Source organism: Triticum aestivum, chromosome 7D (genome assembly GCF_018294505.1).
Source record: "Triticum aestivum cultivar Chinese Spring chromosome 7D, IWGSC CS RefSeq v2.1, whole genome shotgun sequence".
Taxonomy (NCBI): domain Eukaryota; kingdom Viridiplantae; phylum Streptophyta; class Magnoliopsida; order Poales; family Poaceae; genus Triticum; species Triticum aestivum.
The window spans coordinates 197,208,238-197,229,255 of NC_057814.1; positions in this window are offsets into that span (position 1 = coordinate 197,208,238).

A 21,018-nucleotide genomic window follows, 5' to 3' on the forward strand; every position below is an offset into this window, starting at 1 on the left:
ATATAAATTGGTTGTAAAATCAAATCTTTGTCCTTGGGTGCATGATTAGGTCCCATGCAAGAAATGGGAAAGAATGTCAAGCACCCTGCCACTGTCACTTGGCCGCAAACATTGAGATACCTGGTTTTTAAATTCTAGTAAATCCAAAACTTGTCTGAAATTCATGAAACTTGGCATGCTATCATGGAGCGGCATTAACATGGCATGGTAAAGTTTTGTCCCATTTGGGGCAGGTTTGGGTATATGCTTCTCACAAACCAGAGCTTCTCACAACAAGCATGATGGTTTCGCTAGGGAACGCCCCAACTTTGGGGACGAAACGATATCCATTGCCTCTAATTGCTTTCAATTTTTTTTCTCATGTCAACATAGAACAACAGGAGTGTTGTGTTATTTTTTGTGATTTTTCAGGGTTTGTTTGGACATTTTTATGCATTAAGTGAGTTTTCAATGCATTTATGTGCATAATTCAAATTTGAACTACATGCACAAGCTCCGGTGCATATAAATTGGTTGAAAAATCAAATCTTTGTCCTTGGGTGCATGCTTAGGTCTCATGCAAGAAATGGGAATGAATGTCAAGCAACCTGCCACCGTCACTCGGCCGCAAACATTGAGATACCTGGTTTTTAAATTCTAGTAAATCCAAAACTCGTCTGAAATTCATGAAACTTGGCATGCTATCATGGAGCAGCATCAACATGGCTTGGTAAAGCTTTTGTCCCATTTGGGATAGGTTTGGGTATATGCTTCTCACAAACCAGAGCTTCTCACAACAAGCATGATGGTTTCGGTAGGGAATGCCCCAACTTTGGGAACCAAACAATATCCATTGCCCCTAATTGCTTTCAAATTTTTTCTCGTGTCAACATAGAACAACATGAGTGTTGTATTATTTTTTGTGATTTTTCAGGGTTCATTTGGACATTTTTATGCATTAAGTGAGTTTTCAATGCATTTATGTGCATAATTCAAATTTGAACTACATGCACATGCTCCGGTGCATATAAATTGGTTGAAAAATCAAATCTTTGTCCTTGGGTGCATGCTTAGGTCTCATGCAAGAAATCGGAATGAATGTCAAGTAGCCTGCCACCGTCACTCGGCCGCAAACATTGAGATACCTGGTTTTTAAATTCTAGTAAATCCAAAACTCGTCTGAAATTCATGAAACTTGGCATGCTATCATGGAGCGGCATCAACATGGCGTGGTAAAGCTTTTGTCCCATTTGGGGCAGGTTTGGGTATATGCTTCTCACAAACCAGAGCTTCTCACAACAAGCATGATGGTTTCGGTAGGGAACGCCCCAACTTTGGGGACGAAACGATATCCATTGCCTCTAATTGCTTTCAAATTTTTTCTCGTGTCAACATAGAACAACAGGAGTGTTGTGTTATTTTTGTGATTTTTCGGGGTTCGTTTGGACATTTTTATGCATTAAGTGAGTTTTCAATGCATTTATGTGCATAATTCAAATTTGAACTACATGCACATGCTCCGGTGCATATAAATTGGTTGAAAAATCAAATCTTTGTCCTTGGGTGCATGCTTAGGTCCCATGCAAGAAATGGGAATGAATGTCAAACACCCTGCCACCGTCACTCGGCCGCAAACATTGAGATACCTGGTTTTTAAATTCTAGTAAATCCAAAACTCGTCTGAAATTCATGAAACCTGGCATGCTATCATGGAGCGGCATCAACATGGCGTGGTAATGTTTTTGTCCCATTTGGGGCAGGTTTGGGTATATGCTTCTCACAAACCAGAGCTTCTCACAACAAGCATGATGGTTTCGGTAGGGAACGCCCCAACTTTGGGGACGAAACGATATCCATTGCCTCTAAATGCTTTCAAATTTTTTCTCGTGTCAACATAGAACAACAGGAGTGTTGTATTTTTTTAATGATTTTTCGGGGTTCGTTTGGACATTTTTATGCATTAAGTGAGTTTTCAATGCATTTATGTGCATAATTCAAATTTGAACTACATGCACATGCTCCGGTGCATATAAATTGGTTGAAAATCAAATCTTTTGTCCTTGGGTGCATGCTTAGGTCCCATGCAAGAAATGAGAATGAATGTCAAACACCCTGCCACCGTCACTCGTCCGCAAACATTGAGATACCTGGTTTTTAAATTCTAGTGAATCCAAAACCCGTCTGAAATTCATGAAACTTGGCATGCTATCATGGAGCGGCATCAACATGGCGTGGTAAATTTTTTGTCCCATTTGGGGCAGGTTTGGGTATATGCTTCTCACAAACCAGAGCTTCTCACAACAAGCATGATGGTTTCGGTAGGGAACGCCCCAACTTTGGGGACGAAACGATATCCATTGCCTCTAATTGCTTTCAAATTTTTTCTCGTGTCAACATAGAACAACAGGAGTGTTGTGTTATTTTTTGTGATTTTTCGGGGTTCGTTTGGACATTTTTATGCATTAAGTGAGTTTTCAATGCATTTATGTGCATAATTCAAATTTGAACTACATGCACATGCTCCGGTGCATATAAATTGGGTGAAAAATCAAATCTTTGTCCTTGGGTGCATGCTTAGGTATCATGCAAGAAATGGGAATGAATGTCAAGCAACCTGCCACCGTCACTCGGCCGCAAACATTGAGATACCTGGTTTTTAAATTCTAGTAAATCCAAAACTCGTCTGAAATTTATGAAACTTGGCATGCTATCATGGAGCGGCATCAACATGGCGTGGTAAAGCTTTTGTCCCATTTGGGGAAGGTTTGGGTATATGCTTCTCACAAACCAGAGCTTCTCACAACAAGCATGATGGTTTCGGTAGGGAATGCCCCAACTTTGGGAACCAAACAATATCCATTGCCTCTAATTGCTTTCAAATTTTTTCTCGTGTCAACATAGAACAACATGAGTGTCGTATTATTTTTTGTGATTTTTCAGGCTTCATTTGGACATTTTTATGCATTAAGTGAGTTTTCAATGCATTTATGTGCATAATTCAAATTTGAACTACATGCACATGCTCCGGTGCATATAAATTGGTTGAAAAATCAAATCTTTGTCCTTGGGTGCATGCTTAGGTCTCGTGCAAGAAATCGGAATGAATGTCAAGTAGCCTGCCACCGTCACTCGGCCGCAAACATTGAGATACCTGGTTTTTAAATTCTAGTAAATCCAAAACTCGTCTGAAATTCATGAAACTTGGCATGCTATCATGGAGCGGCATCAACATGGCGTGGTAAAGCTTTTGTCCCATTTGGGGTAGGTTTGGGTATATTCTTCTCACAAACCAGAGCTTCTCACAACAAGCATGATGGTTTCGGTAGGGAACGCCCCAACTTTGGGGACGAAACGATATCCATTGCCTCTAATTGCTTTCAAATTTTTTTCTCGTGTCAACATAGAACAACAGGAGTGTTGTGTTATTTTTTGTGATTTTTCGGGGTTCGTTTGGACATTTTTATGCATTAGGTGAGTTTTCAATGCATTTATGTGCATAATTCAAATTTGAACTACATGCACATGCTCCGGTGCATATAAATTGGTTGAAAAATTAAATCTTTGTCCTTGGGTGCATGCTTAGGTCCCATGCAAGAAATGGGAATGAATGTCAAACACCCTGCCACCGTCACTCGGCCGCAAACATTGAGATACCTGGTTTTTAAATTCTAGTAAATCCAAAACTCGTCTGAAATTCATGAAACCTGGCATGCTATCATGGAGCGGCATCAACATGGCGTGGTAATGCTTTTTTCCCATTTGGGGCAGGTTTGGGTATATGCTTCTCACAAACCAGAGCTTCTCACAACAAGCATGATGGTTTCGGTAGGGAACGCCCCAACTTTGGGGACCAAACGATATCCATTGCCTCTAATTGCTTTCAAATTTTTTCTCATGTCAACATAGAACAACAGGAGTGTTGTGTTATTTTTTGTGATTTTTCAGGGTTCGTTTGGACATTTTTATGCATTAAGTGAGTTTTCAATGCATTTATGTGCATAATTCAAATTTGAACTACATGCACATGCTCCAGTGCATATAAATTGGTTGAAAAATCAAATCTTTGTCCTTGGGTGCATGCTTAGGTCCCATGCAAGAAATGGGAATGAATGTCAAGCACCCTGCCACCGTCACTCGGCCGCAAACATTGAGATACCTGGTTTTTAAATTCTAGTAAATCCAAAACTCGTCTGAAATTCATGAAACTTGGCATGCTATCATGGAGCGGCATCAACATGGCGTCGTAAAGTTTTTGTCCCATTTGGAGCAGGTTTGGGTATATGCTTCTCACAAGCCAGAGCTTCTCACAACAAGCATGATGGTTTAGGTAGGGAACGCCCCAACTTTGGGGACGAAACGATATCCATTGCCTCTAATTGCTTTCAAATTTTTTTCTCGTGTCAACATAGAACAATAGGAGTGTTGTGTTATTTTTTGTGATTTTTCGGGGTTCGTTTAGACATTTTTATGCATTAGTGAGTTTTCAATGCATTTATGTGCATAATTCAAATTTGAACTACATGCACATGCTACGGTGCATATAAATTGGTTGAAAAATCAAATCTCTGGTCCTTGGATGCATGCTTAGGTCCCATGCAAGAAATGGGAATGAATGTTAAGCACCGTGCCACCATCACTCGGTCGCAAACATTGAGATACCTGGTTTTTAAATCCTAGTAAATCCAAAACTCGTCTGAAATTCATGAAACTTGGCATGGTATCATGGAGTGGCATCAACATGCCGTGGTAAAGTTTTGTCCCATTTGGGGCAGGTTTGGGTATATGCTTCTCACAAACTAGAGCTTCTCACAACAAGCATGATGGTTTCGGTAGGGAACGCCCCAACTTTGGGGCGAAACGATATCCATTGCCTCTTATTGCTTTCAATTTTTTTCTCATGTCAATATAGAACAACAAGAGTGTTGTGTTATTTTTTGTGATTTTTCGGGGTTCGTTTGGACATTTTTATGCATTAAGTGAGTTTTCAATGCATTTATGTGCATAATTCAAATTAGAACTACATGCACATGCTCCAATGCATATAAATTGGTTGAAAAATCAAATCTTTGTCCTTGGGTGCATGCTTAGGTCCCATGCAAGAAATGGGGATGAGTGTCAAACACCCTGCCACCGTCACTCGGCCGCAATGATTGAGATACCTGGTTTTTAAATTCTAGTAAATCCAAAACTCGTCTGAAATTTATGAAACTTGGCATGGTATCATGGAGGGGAATCAACATGCCGTTGTAAAGTTTTTGTCCCATTTGGGGCAGGTTTGGGTATATGCTTGTCACAACAAGCATGATGGTTTCTGATAGAACACCCGTATGCAAAGTGAGAGCACGATTTGTGCATCTCTTGAACACAAACGGTTCTTTTGGATGACCCGTGTGAATCACTAGCGGGGCGGTGCGGTACTATTCGATTTGACAGCGGGCGGCGCAGTTCCCGATACGGCTTTAATGCAGACAAGTGAGAGGGTAGCGGTTCCCGAAATGTTGAACGGCCAATGATGCATCCTCCTTCAATTAGCATCGTGTGAATGCATGAGGGAAGAAATGGGAGGACCGGGAAAAGAGGCAGCACGATGTGAATGCAACGCAGTTTGCACTCATATAAAGGCGCCCCTCTATTCCAATGCATCTACCACATCGTACGCACCTAAGCATTTGCCTAAGCACCTACACTAATAAGTGCAAAAGTGCCCACTCCAGACCCATGGCGGCGATGCGCGCGGTGCAGCCAGCGACTGTGCCAGATGGTCCACGACGTCGGCCTGTGGCATGGCACCGTGGATCGTCTCCATACGGTGTTGGCGACCAGCTGGTGGATGGCCGCCGTTGACGCCAGCTACGACTCTCAGTTGGACCAGATGATCGTTCAGAGCACCAACAGGTTCACCATCATCAAGAAGCTCGCGAACGACATCACCGTACTCCTCCAGCCCGCGCGCCCAGGCTCCTCATTGCCTGCCACCCTAATCGGCCTCCATGGTCGGAACCTCTTTGAAGCACTGGTGGCCCTGTGACTGCCCGCCGACGCCACGAAGAATGTCCACCTGGAGGTCGCGCTCGCCGCGAGGCGCCTCGCCCTGCAAAAAACCATCAACCTACACATCCATGTGTACGGACGAATCGTGTACATAGGTATCTACAAGGCCAGTGAGGATGCTACGACGTTGGCCTTCTTCAGCCAGCTGGAAGCCTTGGATCCCTTAGTTGAGAAGCACCTTGACCTCGCCACACAAGCCGCCGCTCCTTAGCCGCCGGTCAGTGGCCCGGCGGGCGCACTGAGTTGAGGAGGAGGAGGTCGTATGTTGATGGATGCATATTTTTGCTTGCCTCCTGTAACCACCACTGCGATCGCATCATCGTGGCCTTAATTCTTATTTTGCTATTGCATTCTCGTTCCAGTCAATACAGACATGTGCGATCCCTTTGCTCAATATAGACATGTCTGTTCCAGTCTTATTTTGATTGGCTTGAATGAAGGTCTATCCCGTCGTTAGGCGCTGCAACGCTCTGTGCTCGCCGTTAGGCGCCGCGGCGCGCTCTGCTCGCGTCCGTCGGCGCGCTCAGCTTGCGGACAGCTTTTCCTTGCGTGTTCAACTTCTATATGCATATATATATATGGTTGCTCGCCGTTGAGGCGACCGCGGAGCGCTCTGCTCGCATCCCTCCGCGCTCTGCCAACTGTTGGGCGTGCACACGGTCACGTCGAGGGCCCCGTATGCATGCGGTTGCGCCGCGCGCGTTGCCACGCGATGCAGTTACGTGCGGCACGCTGGAGTTACGCGCTGCAAATTAGAACTGCCATCAGGGCCTACCGATATTCCTGGCCATCCGGCTTCCCCTTTAATTTCCGCGGCCATTATAACCTTAGTCTCTTCAACCTTTCGATCGCACCCCATAACACAACAAGCACACCCACGACGACACATAGAGAGGGGATGTCCGGCGGCGCTCCAATGGAGTTCGGCGAGCATAGAGTGGAGACCCACGCAAGGGAGACGGATCTCTCGTGGTGTACACCATCGACCCGGCCGTGGTGCACGACTACATCAACAACGATGAGTAGTTGCTTGCTGGAGACAAGTACAGGGTGGTCGGCATCGACCTCCGGTACACCGCCGGTCGTCCCGGCATAGATCAGAAGGTTGTCGTCACCCAGTTGTGTGTGCTCCATCATGTCCTCATCTACCACTACTGCATGGCCACAGAGCCTTGCGACCGTTTCAATAGGTTGGTCAACAGCACTGACTACAAGTTCGCCACGGTGGATACCACCAACGATGTGAAAGCGCTTAGTGTTACGGGCTTGGCCTGCAAGAACCTTGTCGAAATCCGTGACCACTACACAGTTTGCGGTAGCACGAAGAAGAACTCCCTGGTCGAACTCGCCTCGGCCATCATCGACCCCTACTACGAAAAGATGAAGCAGGATGCCCAAAGAACAGGTCCCGTATCCTAGCACGGGGCCTGGATGCGGCAACTGGATGAACCTCACCTCAGGTTTGCGGCCAAGAGCGTGTACACATGCTACGAGATGCACAGGCGGATCGTTGACATGAGGAAGTGCCTCGTTACCCAAATCGACGAGCCCGGATCGAGCCACAAGCAGAGCAAGTGTCACAAGAAGTAGATGATGATCAGATGATCGTTCATGCTAGTTAATCATGCATGTAATATATAATTTACTTTATTGGTGTGTGGAAATGTCATGTGTGTAGTAGCCACCTATGTAATTATGCATGTAATAGTTTACTTTGGTGTGTGCAAATGCCATGGTTGTAGTAGCCACCTATGTAAGTGGATGTTTAATTTGGTTATGCAAGCATGTCCTTATAAGTGTGTGTGTGTGTGTGTGTGTGTGTGTTGTTGTTGTTCTGTATGCAATCCCATCGCACAACACACACGTCTTGTTAAGTTGAACCGTTTCTGTTCTCTTGTGTCAACGCAAACAGTTCGCCCGAGTGAACCGTTTTCATGACGTATATCGCACACAACTTCATCTGGCTGACCGTTTCTTTTGTGTTGCCTAATCACAAACAGTTCATCCGAGTGAACCGTATGCTGTACATCCCACACACCTTCATCTGGCTGCCCATTTCTTTTGTTCCTCCTCATCGAAAATGGTTAATTTAACTGAACCGTATGCCCTGAATCACACACGCAACTAAAATCTGAACCATGTTTGATGCATCCTCCATCGCAAACGTTTTGCACCTTTTTTGACAGGTTTTTTACACCACCGCTTGCGATTATGGCATCGCACACAGTTTCGTCGAAGGGTCTCTGATCGTAGTGTCGCGTTAGCAGCATCCTGCAGTAGTGAAAGCACCTCTATATCTTCACAATGTTTATCGTCAAAGCTTCACGCAACCACTTGAAGGGATTCATGTTCCAAATGCTGCTACTCCTTCTTATCCTCTGGCTGGCAATGTGCGTGAGCCACATTGTGCCAACACTGAAGCCACTGCCAGTACAATCGCTCAAAGGCCTCGGAAGCGTTCTCGCATTCTCAATGACCGAGAGCTTCTCGTTGCCTTACATCAGAAGCAGGACAGGCACCATGAATGGCTCAAGCTTCAGATGCAGAGTATCTTGGTGGATGTAAATCACACCCGCAACCTGGCCACCAAGAACTCCTTCGTAGCCCATGAAGCCTGTCGGCGGTCTTGGAAGAGTCTCACACTACTATGCCCTGAAGAAGATCTTCGCGAAGATGGCTTCAATGAGGGTTTCAAATTTGACTCCAGACCTCCCCGCAATGCAAGCTGGCGCCGCACTCCATCAATAGAAGATTCTGAGTATTCATCTTCGGCTGCAACTGTTGTTGCCAGAGTCGTCGATGAAGAAGACGACGCCACTTCACCAACTATGGCTTCACTGCATCTCGATACTGCACCAGGCCCTTCTGCACCACCAAACTCCAACGTCGACCCTACACCTTCTTCTACTCCTGATGGGAATGAGTAGATGCTCTATGTCTTCAAACCTTTTTGGTCCTTACTGACAAAAGGGGGAGAAGCATATGAGTTGATAGTCTTCAAGCGGGTCCATATGGGTGGTTGCTATACTTTTGCCAAGTGGTTACAACTCTCTTTTTATACATTTGGTTCTTTGGGTTGTAACACTTAAACTTGATGGTCGTCTGCTACTTTGTCTGCTATTCTGTGATGCGATGATAAATTAGGCAGACGTCCATTTTTCATTATGCATGTCATTATCTTCGTTATATCTTTATATGCATGAAGAATTGTCTTCATAAGTTAAAGAGGAGCTCCACAAAGTAAAACCTGCCATGTGCATTTGCATTCAAAAGCAAACTACTTATATGCACATCTTCAGGGGGAGCATTTTGCTACTTATGAAGACAATGTCTTAATCCTTACACTTTCACATACTTTTATCCCCGTTGAAACTTCAACCAGTTTGTCATCAATCCCCAAAAGGGGGAGATTGTAAGTGCATCTTGTGCCACCCCTAGTCGGTTTTGGAGTATTGACGACAAACTTGGTTGAGGGACTAATGTGTTTGTGAGAATTGCAGGATAACACGGGTAGTAGTCCCAAATTGATTCGGTTTACCTACCAGAGATGACCCCTAAAAATGTGTGAAGACAATGGTGGTCTGTGAAGATATTCACAACGAAGATTATGACTTGAGAAGACATTCATGTGAAGACTATGGAGTGCGAAGACATAGCTGTTTCGTAGTTTCCTTTTCTTATTTGCTGAGTCATAGGAACCATTGTGCTGTTAAGTGGGTTCCAAGTGAACAAACACTACAAAAAATACACTTCCGTGATGATACGTGTTTGTCACAGTAGGTCAACGTTTTCTGTCATGCATGTACATCCATGACAAATTTATGACAGAATCAAGATAGTCATAACTGTGCTGTCGTAGAAGTGTTCCATGACATTACCAAAATTATCATCACGGAAGTGTCCACTTCCATGACGATAAATCGTGAGTCACAGAAGTGCTTTCGTCAAGGGTGACCGACACATGGCATCCACCGTAACGGAACGCCGTTAAGCTATCGGGTCCGGTTTTGGATCCGATAACCCGTTCAGCCCCGACCAATGGGGATTTTCCACGTGTAAAATCATCATTGGCTGGAGGAAACATGTGTCGGCTCACCGTTGGGACAGATGTCATCCACTCATTGGACCCAAAGCGCCTATGATACATTGACACGTGGCACGGCCCAACAGAGGCCCATTCTTGTGAAAAGGCCGGCGCGTTTGACTTGGCCAAAAGGTGGCGGGCCGGCCCATGGCAAGCCTGTTAACGGCCTGTTCGCATATAGCCCATTTACAGCCCGCTAACCCAGGGCCCGTTTACGGCTTATCCGAATTAGGCCCAGCAGCGTCATCTGGGCCGTCCAATATAATTCCAAGCCGTTTTAACTTCCGGCCCATGTATGGCCCATGACATCTTCCGGCCCATATGAGGCCCTTAGTAACCCTCGGCCCATTAACGGCCCGTGGTAAAACTGGACCGTAATGAACAGTGCATCACTTTATACCCATTAACGGCCCATTATTCCGTTGAGCCGTTTCCAGCCCATGTTATCTTTCGGCCTTCTCAGGGCCCGTTTATTCTTGGGCTCATTTCTAGCATTCGTTTACTTTCGGCCCATTACTGTCATTTTCTGCTTGTGGGCCAAATTCAGCCTGTGGTTACATTCGGCCCATTTGTGGCCCGTTAATACGTTGGGCCGTTTTCATAGCATCATCAAATACGGCCAATTAACGACGGCCAGTTATGGTCGGCCCATGAACGGACGATTTCAACTCTAGCCCATTTACGGCCATAATGTGGTCTGTTATTGGCCCATGTTTGGCCAACCGATCATATGGCCCGTAGAAGGCCCATTGATGATACGTCCCGTAGAAGGCCCATTGTGTCTACGGCCCGTATAAGGACCATTGTTTCTACGCCCCATAGAAGGCCCATTGTTTCTACGGCCCTTAGAAGGCCCATTTTTTCTATGGCCCGTAGGAGGCCCATGTTAACTACAGTAAATATGTAGCCCATGGTTAATGTGGCCTAGTTTTAAAAAATAGGTTATTGCGGCCACTAGCAAACCGCGGAAAAAGAACTACACTGACTACAAGAAAACAAATAAACAAGACAATAAGGAAATAAATAAGCAAGCAAATTATGCTAGGCTATCACGGCTATTACACGTATTACATCCACTGGGCATCAAAGTTCGCCACCAGTGCAAATATAGGGAACAAAGCAGCATATAAACGCCGCAGCAAAACAAGTCCGGAACTGAAACCCCTTCAGAAGAGCTCAAGAAACAATATCCTGGGTACCCATAATGCTGGCAAGATTCTTAGCAAGCTTATTAACTTTCTCTTGTTTGGCGCTTAAATCCTCCAGCACTTGCTGTTGCGCCAGAAAGTATGCATCTGAATTCTGTAGGGACTTCCTTAGTCCTTTGGCTTCCTGTCGCACAACATCTGATCGATGTCTTTCAACTTGAAGTTGAGACTCAAGAAGCCGAACTGATTCAGGCAGCGAGTTCGAAGAGCTGGTGCCGGCAGTAGTAGCCAGTAACTCGAACACTACATCAAGATAGGACTTTGGGGTTGTCTCAGTGTCTTCAATATAGTTTTTAACATCTTTCTTGGAGACCAACAGGGATGTCTCACTATCTTGAACCTTATCTGCATTACTTCCTTTACCATTGCATAACGGGGTACTCTTCTCCAATATTTTATCCGCGTTCTAAAAGAGAAACAGACAAACACATCACAGGTTTACAATGTAGTATATGAAACTCATTTTGGTAAACCAGTTCAGTAGTAAGGTGGACAGGATAACAGCATGAAACAAACATATATCTATGTAGTATGGTCACTGTATGGTCTATATCATTCTAGTTTATGTTGCCAAATCAAGATAGATACAGCTCGAATCATATCTAGTTAAGACAAAGCAGCATAGATAGAATATAAGTGTGGGAAACTACACAGCAATAACAACACTTGTAATGTGCATGGCATGAGAACATAACTGTTTATTCAATTGAAACTGAAATCAACATAGAGCAAGTTACAACAGCAAACACGTTAAAGAAACAGGTTTAAAACATACCTGTTGCGCCATTGGAGTTTCAATTGCATCCTTCAAATTTGAAATTAGTTGGTATGAGTAAATATAGTGATGCAAGAGCAAACTAGTATGAACCATAGCTACGGAACCTGACTTGAGAACAATTCTTCTTCTACTTTAAGCGTTGACTTGGGGTTCGGAGTGGTGGTCCTTGTGCTTTGGGCACTACAGTTGCCTTACTAACTGCTCGTTTTTGGGTGCTCTGTGGTGGAGACGGTGTTGTGTCAACGGGAACTGGGTTACTATCTGCTGGGGTTGGGGTTAGAAGGGGTGTAGCTGGTTCTCTGTCCAACTGGGTAAGGGTACTATCTGCGTGAGTCTGGGTAATGTGTGGTGGGGCTGGTTCTTGGGCAAGTACAACTGTGGTTCTATCTCCATCGACAGGTAGCACGATCTTTTCTGAAGACCGTGTTTTTACTCCCACAGATACTGCCATCACCCTCTCCAAATGAATGGCTGATAAACAAGAAAAGTAATTGAATGTACAGACATTGTAAGATAGACAGGTGCAATGGATAGTAGGGAAGAAAACAGGGCATGAAATAATTCACATTTATGTCGTCTAACCAAACAGAATAGCAGGACATAATTTCACATATATGATGGCTAATTAAACAGGATAGCATGACACAATTTCACATGTATGATGGCTAACTAAACAGGATAGAATGACATACTTCAAAATATGATGACTATGTAAATAGGATGACATGATATAACTATACGATGTGTCTATTAAAGTGGTTGGCATGCCATAAATCAAAAACATGCCGTCGATGGGAATATGATGGCATGATATAATTGTAGAATGACATAATTCAAAATATGATGACTATGTGAATAGGATGACATGATATAACTATATTATGTCTTTAGAAAATGGGTTGGCATGCCATAATTCAGATACATGCTGTCTATGTAAACATCATGGCATGATATAATTCAAATATATGATTTATATACTAAGGAAGTGAGCAGAGGGCCATCGCATATATGATGTGTCAACTAAGGAGATGGCATTCAATATCATGTATATGATGTACAAACTAAGCATTGCAATACAACATATGCATGATATGAGTAATATAACCCTGCCAAGTTTGAGCATACACCTCAGGGGGATAATAGGACTGGTCATCTGCCTCTGAAGAGCTATCTGTAACCAGCAAGATACCTTCTTTAGCGGGTAGCATTGTCTGCTCTGAAGACCTTGTTTTTACTCCAGATTTCTCCATCACCAATTTAAATGGCTGATGCACAGGAAGAGCAGTTGAATATACAAACATTGACAACAAAAGCAATGAGAAATACAAAAAAAGGACGGCATGATATAATTCACATATATGACGCTTGGCTAAACAGCATGGCATTGCATAATTCACATATATAATGCCTTGCAACAAGATAGCATTGCATAATTCACATATATAATGTCTTGCAACAATATGGCATTGCATAATTCACATATATATATGGTAATTAGACACTAAACAGGTGGCATTCCAACAAAGCATGTCTAAACTAAGCAAATGACATAGCAATGCAAGATACCATACGCACGATATGAGCAACATAACCCTGCCAAGTTAGAGCATGCACCTCGGGGGGGAATAGGACTGGTCATCTATCTCTGAATCCTCCTCTGAGGAGCTATCTGTAACCAGCAAGACATGCGCTTCGTCAGATAGCATTGTCTACTCTGAAGACCTTGTTTCCACTCCAGATTTTTCCATGACCGTGCCAAATGGCTGATGCACAGGAAGAGTAATTGAATGTACTAAAATTGTTGACAAATTTAACACGTAATAAAAAATGATGTCATGATATAATTAACATATAAGATGACTGGCTAACTAGGGTGGGATTGCAAAATTCACATATATGATGTCTAGCTAAACGAGATGGCATTGCATGATTCACATATACGATAAAGAAACTAAACATATGGCATTAACACAGAGCATGGCTAAACTAAGCAGATGACATCTTTGATGTATACAGTAAGCAATGCAAGGCACCATATGCATGATATTACCAACATCAGCATGCCAAGTTAGAGCGAAGACCTCATGGGGTAAATAGGAGTGGTCTTCTGCTTCTGAATCCCCCTCAGAATAGTTATCTTCCTCTTGATTACGATCTGAAATGGGTGGAGGGGGGCTGCCTTTGCGCCCACCATGGAGCGACGTCTGCATGAAATTTTATTGCCACGCAAGGCTCGTCTCTTTTGCTCTACATGTTCAGTTCCATTGTGTACAATAACTAACATGCATAGGAATAAAACATAGTGAGATTATGTAAGGAGTGCATGCACAAATCCAGAGTGATGGTAGCAAACTGTGGATAGACCCAAAACCAATGATAGCATGCAGATAATAGCTTTAGTTAAAAAATACAGACAATGGCTCCTTTAATGTTTGTTTGCACCCAACATGAAACTCATAGTAGACACTCGAGATTAACCAGATAGTAGACAGATAGTACTGATTGCTGCCCCAATATGTACCCCACAACCATTTAAAAACTCAAGTTTCAGCATAAGTTTGGACCTGACTCGGAGTCTAATAGGTGAACATGACGATAAAGTAGCATGTCATCATATTAAGCGATGCATAACGTAAGCAGACACGGAAGAGTGCGACCTCTCTTGCAGACCCGTGTAGTCCTCAAGGTCATCTTCTTAGTTGATGTTGGTAATGCAGTTGTCGTGGCTGCCGGCAGCGGGGAAGAAGATCTGAGGCGGCGAAAGACAGTCTGGAGAGCGGATCCCTGCTGTGGTGAACCCTTCCGTCGTTGGAGCAGCTGAGCTGGGGTGGAACACAGCACTGCAGGAGCAGGACAAACCACACAAGGTTTCCTTTGACACATATCTGTAACAGAAGTAATTGTGTAAGGGCTTGTTTGAATTTGAGGACTCTAACAATGCAGGGATAGGAAATAGAGAGTGTCGGTGTACAAAAAGAGGGGTGCGTTTTTGTACCCCTATACCTGTGCACGGGCAGTCGGAGCCGCGCCAACGGTCACGCCAATCAGACCAGGGGAGATGAGCCAAGGTAAGACCGAAGCCCAAGATAATCAGAGCAACGCCAAGGCCGAGACCACACGGAGCAGAGGGACGAAGCAGGCTTCCCTGGCAAGACCCTTGCCGGGGCAGCCCCGGCAAGACCCTTGCCGAGGCAGCTCGCCCCACACCAACAGAGCGAGCCACCCTTGAGCCCACGGTCCCCAACGCCATCATCCACGTGGGCCAGGGCTCGGGAAGGCACCTCTGTGGTGGCATGCAGATCTTTGTGAAGACATATTCAAGATCAGATGAGGATTAGAAGACGACGATCCTTGGCAAGATCCTTGCCGAGAAAGGCCACCAGACCCCCGGCAAGGCCCTTGCCGGGGACGATAGCGCGCCACGGCAAGACCCTTGCCGGGCCGCCGGCAAGACCCTTGTCGGGCCACCCGGCAAGGCCCTCACCAAGGACGCCAATAGGGCCACCGCCAGGCCCATGCCAACCAAGCTTCCACCGCCGTTCACATGCAGCTGCCAGCCCAACCAGCTGGGCAGGCACCTGCATGGCAACATGCAGCCCCCGGGCCAACTCATCAAGCGCCTGCGTAGCAGCATGCAGATCTTCGTGAAGGCTCCACCACCGCGCCACCTCAGCTGCCTGCCTGCCTACATGGCGCCGCACGCATCGCTGGCCGAGGCGCGTGTCGAAGCAAGGAGGAGCGGCGACGGACGGGACGGGCCTCGCCCCCGTCCCCAATAAAGCAAGGGGACACCTAAGCTATGCATTAAATGCGTCTTGTCCTGTAATACGAGCGATAAGCTCAGGGCACTGTACGCATTTCCACCTCCTGTGTGCCACTGTGGCAGCCCCTTCCGACTATAAAAGAAGGCCCATGGCATACTGGAGAAGGATTCGGCTCTTCCAAACCACGCACTGACCACAGCTAGTTCGAGAGCTCAAGAACTCTCTGAAATACACCCACCAAAGCCAGACTAGGGTTTTACGCATCCTCGCGGCCCGAACCTGGGTAAACGATCCTCGTGCTATCTACTAGCCCTGCTCTTCTCTCAACTCCGCGCCCCGGCAACCATAGTAGGGATTCTTGTGATCCCATAGGTGTCGTTCCACACCGACATCTTTGGCGCGCCAGGATAGGGGGCGCAATTGTGAGAATCTGGTCTAGTAGTTAGCCTAGCAGTTCTTCATCGCCATGGCTCCTAAGAAGAAGACGGCCACGACGGTCGGCTCGTTGGGAGCCGAACGGCCCGTGCCGATGCGGGCGGGCAGTGGACCGGTCGCAGACAGGACCCGGGCCGCGGTCCGCGAGCACCAGCATCGCCCTGGTAGTCAGAGCCTGGCGAGCGGTGTCGTTCGCGTACAATACGACCGGCTACACGTCGCCGGATCCAAAGACGGAGCTGGGCCCCCCGCAGGCGGCACGGGGCCCTCTAGGAGTGTTGTTGTGCCACCTCCGGGCGGCGCAGCGACCTCCAGGACGCTCACACCGGGGACCACTGCGCGCTCTTCCCATGGTGAGCGCGTCGAGCAGCGTCACTGCGTTGGTGACCCTGAGCACCGCCGTGGGAAGAGCCCCGTGCGTCGTCCGCAGGATGAAGGGGTTCAACACGCCCGCCGAAGTGCTGGCAAAAATGGCACGCAGCCGCTGGGTCGTAATGGAGCTCCTTCTAACGTAGTTAGAAGTCGAAGCGCGCCGCGATCCACGCAGCTGTCGCCGCCGCCCACGCCGGCAGAAGCTTTGGCGCGCGCGCAGCTGCTCCTCGACTTCCCTCCTGCTGCGGAGAAGCTTGATGAGTGGAGGGCCACCATCCGGAGCCTCGTCGCCGTCGCTAATAAAGACGATCCGCGACCGGTGGGACCCTCGGGTCGGCACTCCACCGAGCCACCGCATGCTGGCGCTGGGAGGACCGGGGGAGTTGCGGCCATGGTGCACTCTCCTCCTCCTCGCCAGCCGCCGCGGGCGTCGGCCCGTCGTCATGACGCTTGTGATAACATCTCCATCGCGTCGTCCGACCCGCGGACCCTCCGCGACCAGTGCCAGGTCCTTCGGGAACGAGATCACGAAGACGCTCGAACCACCGTCGAGCGCCGGCGCGAAACGCGCCGCCAGTCGGACAAGCGGGCGGGACCCGCTATGGAACACACGGCATCAGGGGGCTCCGGCGGCCTACCTTACAAGGTGGGCTGCCCGGCCTTTACCCGTGAGCTGCGGCAGTTCAAGTGGCCGTCCCACCGCACGTTCAAGCCCGACGTCGGTGAGAAGTACACTGGCAAGACCCATCCGTCCGAGTTCCTCAGCATCTACACCATCGCGATGCAGGCTGCTGGAGCTCGCGACGACAAGGTGCTTGCCAACTATTTCCCGCTGCCGCTCAAACCCAATGTGATGTCTTGGTTGATGCACTTGCCAGTGGATTCCATTTCTTCTTGGTCGGATCTGTGCCATGAGTTCGTTGGCGCCTTCACAGGAGGCCCCCAAGCTCATGGCCAGGCCAGTGAACTGCATATCATTCCCTAGAAGGAAGGGGAGACCCTGCGCAAGTACATCCAGAGATTCAGCCGGGTGCAGTACAACATCCCCGACGTTCATCCCGCCGCTATGATTAGCGCGTTCCACCAGAACATGCGCAATCGCAAGATGCGTGAGGAGCTGGCGATGACCAAGGTTAAGGATGTGGCCGAGCTCTACGTTCTGGCCGATAGGTGCGCCCGGGCTGAAGAGGGAAGGAAGTACCCCGGTGAAGACGCCGGCGCGGAAACCGACTCTACCGATGAGTACGCCGCTACCCCGACGAAGAAGGGCCGGCGTCGCAACAAGAAACGCAAGGGCAAGGCCGTGCTTGCCGTTGAGGGATCTGATGACACCAGTACTGGCAAGAAGGTCAAGGCAGGCGCTCCCGACAAGGAGATTGTCGGGTGCGCCGCCTGGCGGGCCTTGGCGGCTACCGACAAGCCAGGGAGCTCCAGCAAGCAATACTGCAAGATCCACCGCACCAAGGGCCATGACCTCCAGAACTGCCGACAAGTCGAGCTGCTTGCTGAGAAGCAAAAGGCTGAGTACGAGAGGCGGGACAAGGAGAAGGACCAGGACGGTGCTGAGGGATCTGGCAAGAAGCGTGGCGGCCAAGGAAGCCTCCCCGGCAAAGACAAGCAGCAAGAGAGGCCCGCCCGGGGCCGTGACAAGAAACAAGAAGACGATGACCACGACGAGGACGACGAGTCTGGTGGGAAAGGGTTCCAGAAGGCTATGGAGGCCATGTGCGTCGATGGCAGCGCTTCGCTGCATACCTCTCACCGCCAGCTCAAGCAGTGGGCGCGTGAGATTACAGCAGCGGAACCGTCGTTCGGCGCTCAGAAGCCCCTGAAATGGTCCAGCACGCCCCTCATCTTTGACGCCGAGGACCACCCTGACCGCACTACTGCGGTCGGGTGTTTGCCATTGTTGGTCTCACCAACAATACGCAACCTCAGGGTGAACAAGATGTTGGTTGACCGCGGGGCCGGCCTGAACCTGATCTCGCCTGTCATGATCAAAAGATTGCAAATCCCTGTGGAGACCTCGAGGAAACGGGCACGTTTCAAGGGGTCAAACCGGGGAGGAGCCAGCCAAAGGGGAAGGTCACACTGCCCGTGACATTTGGAGGAGAGTTGAACTACAGGACGGAGAGGATCATCTTCAACTACAAGAAGGTGCCCGTCAGGGAGGATGCCACGGGAGGGGCCTTCACCATAGGCTCCACCCTCGACAGCAAATAGGAAGGCACGCTCGTCACCTTCCTGCGGGCGAATGTCGACATGTTTGCGTGGCAAGCATCCGACATCCCCGGTGTTCCCAGGGAGGTGATTGAGCACCACCTAGTTGTCTGCCCCCATGCGCGGCCCGTCAAGCAGAAGGTCGGAAAGCAGGATCTGGAGAGGCAGGAGTTCATCACAGAGGAGATCAGGAAGTTGGAAGCGGTAGGGTTGGTGAGAGGAGTGCTCCACCCGACGTGGTTGGCCAATCCGGTAGTGGTGCGCAAGGCAAATGGGAAGTGGAGGCTGTGTATTGATTACACAGATATCAATAAGGCTTGTCCTAAGGACCCCTTCCCGTTGCCGCGCATTGACCAGATTGTTGACTCCACGGCCGGGTGTGATCTGTTATCATTCCTCGACGCCTACTCAGGCTACCACCAGATCTTCATGACAAGAGAGGATGAAGAGAAGACAACATTCATCACCCCATGTGGTACGTATTGCTTTTTACGGATGCCTTTTGGGTTGAAGAGTGCTGGCTCAACGTTCGCAAGAGCAGTCCAAATTGGTTTTGAACCTCAGCTCCATAGAAATATGGAGGCATACATGGATGACATAGTGGTCAAAACCAAGGACGGGCCAACTCTTGTGCAAGATCTGGAAGAGACATTTGCCAACCTGCGCAAGATCAACCTCAAGCTGAACCCTGAGAAGTGTGTCTTCAACGTTCCATCCGGCAAGCTTCTCGGGTTCTTTGTGTCGCAGCGCGGGATCGAGGCAAACCCAGACAAGATCAAGGCTATTGAGCATATTGAGGCGCCCAAGCGGATCAAGGATGTGCGTCGGCTCACCGGCTGCGTTGCCGCCATGAGCCGATTCATCTCCAAGTCCGCCGAGCGCGCCCTTCCTTTCTTCAAAATCTTGAAGAAGGCAGGCCCAATGGAATGGACCCCAGAAGTCGAGGCAGCATTGCAGGATCTGAAGAAATACCTTTCCTCCACGCCAATACTGGTTCCGCCTAAACCACAAGAGTCGTTGCTGCTGTATTTGGCGGCGACGAATCAAGTGGTCAGTGCCATGCTAGTGGCATAGAGGGAGGTCAACGAGGAGGCAGTGACGGCGGCAGAACCGGCAGATGGCAAGCCCAAGATTCCCCCAGCAGGGCCTGGTGCCGGCAAGGCAAGGCCCCCGGCAGAGTCTGATGCCACCGAGGCAGTGCCCGCGCAGTCAAGTGAGGTGGTGTAGAAGAAGAAGATGATGCAGCACCTGGTTTACTTTGTCAGCTCCCTCTTGCAGGGAGCTAGATCGAGGTACTCCGGTGTGCAGAAATTGCTCTTCGGCCTCCTTATGGCCTCGAGGAAGCTGTGTCATTACTTCCAAGCCCACGTGATCACTGTCGTCACCCGCCTCCTTTTGCAACAGATACTGCATATCCCGGATGCGACTGGAAGGATTGTGGAATGGGCCTTGGAGTTGTCAAGATTTGGTTTAAAGTTTGAAAGCACCTCGACAATTCAGAGCTGAGTCTTGGTGGAGTTCATTGCAGAATGGACCTCGACGCCTCACGAAGAAATCCAAGAGACCACTCTCCCCGGCAAGGAAGCAGACCGTGACTGGATCATGTACTTTGATGGGGCTTTCTCGTTGCAAGGCGCCGGTGCCGGTGTGCTGCTCGTCGCACCCACTGGAGAGCACCTCAAGTACGTGATCCAAATGCACTTCTCTAGGGAGATGTCCACCAACAACACTACTGAGTACGAGGGATTGCTTGCCAGTCTCAGGATCGCGGCAGACCTCGGGGGTTAAGAAGCTCATCGTCAGGGGTGACTCACAGCTCGTTGTTAGACAGGTCAATAAGGATTATCAGAGCCCATTGATGGAAGCTTACGTAGATGAGGTGAGGAAGCTGGAGGAACGCTTTGACGGTATCCAAGCGGAGCACATCCCCTGAGCGGAGAACGACATCGCCGATTACCTGTCAAAGCGTGCCGCATTCAAGCTACCTGTGGAACCAGGTACCTTTTTCCTCCGGTTAACTCAACCATCCGTCGAACCATCAGCAGGGCAGAACAAGCGGAGGAAGTCAGGTCCCGGCAAGTACTTTCCGACCGAGCCCCCTGGGGCTGCCGGCAAGGGTGCTGCCGC